Source organism: Gekko japonicus, unplaced genomic scaffold (assembly GCF_001447785.1).
Source record: "Gekko japonicus isolate JY-2015 unplaced genomic scaffold, Gekko_japonicus_V1.1 scaffold1282, whole genome shotgun sequence".
Lineage (NCBI taxonomy): Eukaryota > Metazoa > Chordata > Lepidosauria > Squamata > Gekkonidae > Gekko > Gekko japonicus.
Window position 1 is genome coordinate 214444 of NW_015168687.1, and position 3587 is coordinate 218030.

Consider the following 3587-nt stretch of genomic DNA (forward strand, 5'->3'; position numbering starts at 1 on the left):
GGGGCGGGGCACATGACGAAGCCCCGCCCCCCGCTTCCGGCCGCCCGGCTTCCGGCCCCCACTAACCCAGGAGGAGGCAGGAGAAGAGGGAGGGTAAGTTGCTTCCTCCCCGCCTCTCCCCACCCCTGCCTGCCTGGGGCCAGGGAGGGCCTTGGCGGGGCTTCCTCGCACTCCCGCTGGCCTTGCAGGTCCACCGCCGGGCCCCTGATGTCAGCTAATGAGTTATGCTAATGAGTTCCCCTAGCTCTTTTTCTACGAAATGACCCCTGACCTAAGTAAATTACAAGTTTAGTACCTCATATTATTAGGTACCTCTAAATGCTTTTTTTTTTTTTTAACTAAATTACTTTGGGGGGGAAACGTTATGGGCTGCGGTCGCTCAAGTGGTGAAGACGCTGAACTGCAGTCTGGAAGGTTGGTCGTTCAACAGTTCGAGACCCGAGTGTGCCGCATGACAGAGTGAGCTCCCGTCTCTGGTCCCAGCTCCTGCCAACCTAGCAGTTCGAAAGCAAGAAATTGCAAGTAGATAAATAGGGACCGCTTCGGTGGGAAGGTAACAGCATTTTGTGCACCTCGGCGTCTAGTCATGCCAGTCACATGACCACGGAAATGTTTTTGGACAGCACTGGCTCTTCAGCTTGGAAACGGAGATGAGCACCACATCCCTAGAGTCGGATTCGACTGGCTTTCGAGCAAGGGAAACCTTTACCTAATGTTATGGGTCTTCTTAAACTTGACACAGTTTAGGGCTTCAGCCTGATAGAGCTTTGGCGGGAGACCGCCTCCTCCCGACCCCTGGGCTCCCACCACTACTGCATTGAAGAGTAAGAGCAAAACGAGGGGAAAATCAGCTTCACACGAACACCACAAGATCACTGCTGCATTTCTTCCCCCATGCCCGCTCTGTGTTTCACCTCAGCACCTCTCCCCCCTCAACAGGTCCTAGCAATAAGGATGTCCAGTGCAGACAGTCGGTAGCGTAGCATGCGCTCCCAGCCCAGTGTCATGATGGTGTAACGCCCCTTTACAAGTGGGGAATGTGGCATACCCAAAGGCCTGAGTGTCTACCAGCCCCTCCACATTAAACATTGCTACTGCTTGTCTAACAATTATGGTGCCTTTCCTAGCAGGAAATAGTCCCAATGGAGTAGCTCTGCAGACAAGTGTGGACACCGTTTCTTATCCGAACCCTTGTGTGGGTTCTATCGGGGTTGCCTCTGCTATTGAGGCAGGTGGGTAATACGCTCAAAGGAGCTGTGTATGATTCCCAGGGTGTGCGCCTAGCGAAAGGAAACATGGTAGCAACGGGGGATTCGAACTCTCACCTGCAGAACTCTGTTTGTTACCAGACTCCTTCTGTTCATGCTGCGGTCCTCCTTACTTCAAGGGGATGTGATGTTCTCTTTGTTCCTTCCCTTTTGTTCTCTGTGTGGGTGGCTGCATCTTGAAAGTTTCAAATTAATACATGATTGCAAACTGCATTAAAGTTTAATTGACAACAGTCAGTTAAAGGTACTTATGGTGTATCTTAGCAACATGCATTATACCCATAAGAAATGAGACACAACTTGTAAGAAAACTAGGCATATCACATCACATACTTACTTGGAAATACTGGCGAACTCGGGCCGCAACGGGGGCAAATAACCCCGGGGGGGGGTGGCTTTTCGCGCCGGTGCAATTTAACGTGCCAGAACGCGGTCAGACGCGGCGGCAAATCAGGGTGTTTGTCGGTGCGTGTTTCCGGCGTGCGTCAACACGGCTTGAGCGATCACACTTAGTATTCCGTCGACGACCCGTAGCAAGCCGTTTGCTAGTAGGCTTTCCCGGGTAATTTTTAACTCCGGGTCTTCAGGTGGATGCTACGGGTTGGCAATGGGTGTGCTACGCTTGCCAGATGTGTCCTTGTGTTCGCACCCGTATACTCCGCCCGACATTCGTGCCTCTCCCACGGCAAATCCTCCGTGTGACCGGGGCCTCAGTGGGCTTACTCCTAAGTAAACATGGGGTTGGACTACAAAACATCCAAATCTGGCCATTTGCTGTGCAATAACTGTAGAATTAGAGTGATTCATAGCGATTTGGGAAGGTTTTTTTTAATGATAACATTCATTTGGGCACTGTCTCCCTGTTTTGGTACAAGGTGGAGCCAGGATTGTTTGGATTTCTGAACTATGCAATGCCTTTAACTATTTTTGCTGAAGGCAACATAAGCCAGAAAGGCAGTTCCCAGAAACTATTTGTTGACATGCCCTTTCATCTCAGTCCACAGGCTTCTTTGACAGTCGCTATGACAAAGTTGTTTTTAGGTATAGCAAGAAGAACAGCTTGATTAGCATTTCCTGTTTGTAAACGGGAAAACGACATAAATGATACTTTTACCAGGTGATCCCGTCACCTAAGTGCCATTTTGACATGATTGTTGACAGGGCTTTTTTGGTAGAAAAAGCCCAGCAGGAACTCATTAGCATAATAGGCCACACCCAACAGCAGAAACTCATTAGCATATTAGGCCACACCCCTGACAGCACAGCTTATTGGCATATTAGGCCACACCCCCATGTTACCAAACGTGTGCTCATCCAGCCACACCCACCTTTTGCTTCTTATTCTGCTTACCTTGTTTGTTGTCCAAACCCAGGGCTTTTTTGTAGCAAGAACTTTTTTGCATGTTAGGCCACACGCCCCTAATGTAGCCAATCCTAATGAGTTTCTGCTGTTGGGTGTGGCCTATTATGCTAATACATTCCTACTGGGCGTGGCCAACTTGGAAGCCAGCCAGAACTCCGTCCCTGTGCGTTCCTGCCCCAAAATAGCCCTGATTGTTGAAGTTAAAAAACTGGATAGGACCCACGAGTAGGAAGAAATGATATGACAAAAATCAGTTGATCACACCTCTTTACCTGCCTTTGAGTTTATGTTGTTAAAGCATTGGGGAAGGGACTGTAGCTCAGAGTCAGAGTATCTACCTGCCAGTCTGAGTAGACAACATTGCCACTTCACTGCACCCCAGCTTCAGGGTACTCTCCAGAGGTCTTTCTCTCACCCTCTTATGCAGAAGAGATTCCATAAGTAATCCATTCTAATATTCCATGGCATTATGTGCTAGTATTTCTGAGATCAGACTAGGCATCTTGAGCCATGACACGGTGCGTGTGACCTCAATATTGTTATAAGGTGGAATGTCCGCCAAAAAATATGTGCTTGTCCTGCAGCTCTTGAATGCGATGGTTATCATATGCAGACCGAGAGGTCAGTCATTTTGGACGCTCCTGCTGTAGGCGAAATGCAAAGATGTAGAAACCCAACAGTGCAATCTTACGCAGAGGTACTCCAGTCTGAGTTCATCGATTTCACAAGCTGAGACTGGAGGAACTCTACGTGGGATTGCACTGTCAGATATAGAGTGCTTTCGGAGCTCTGTAGCCTGTAGTGAGTTCTTGCTTTATCCCCTTTGCGGCATTGTTCACAACAGAGAAACTTTCTGGTTAACTGAAAATGAAGCATTGCGGGTGATTCTTGTGTGTGTGTATGTGCCGCCAAGTCACTTCCAGCTTATGACAAACTTTATGTGAAACCATTTGGTA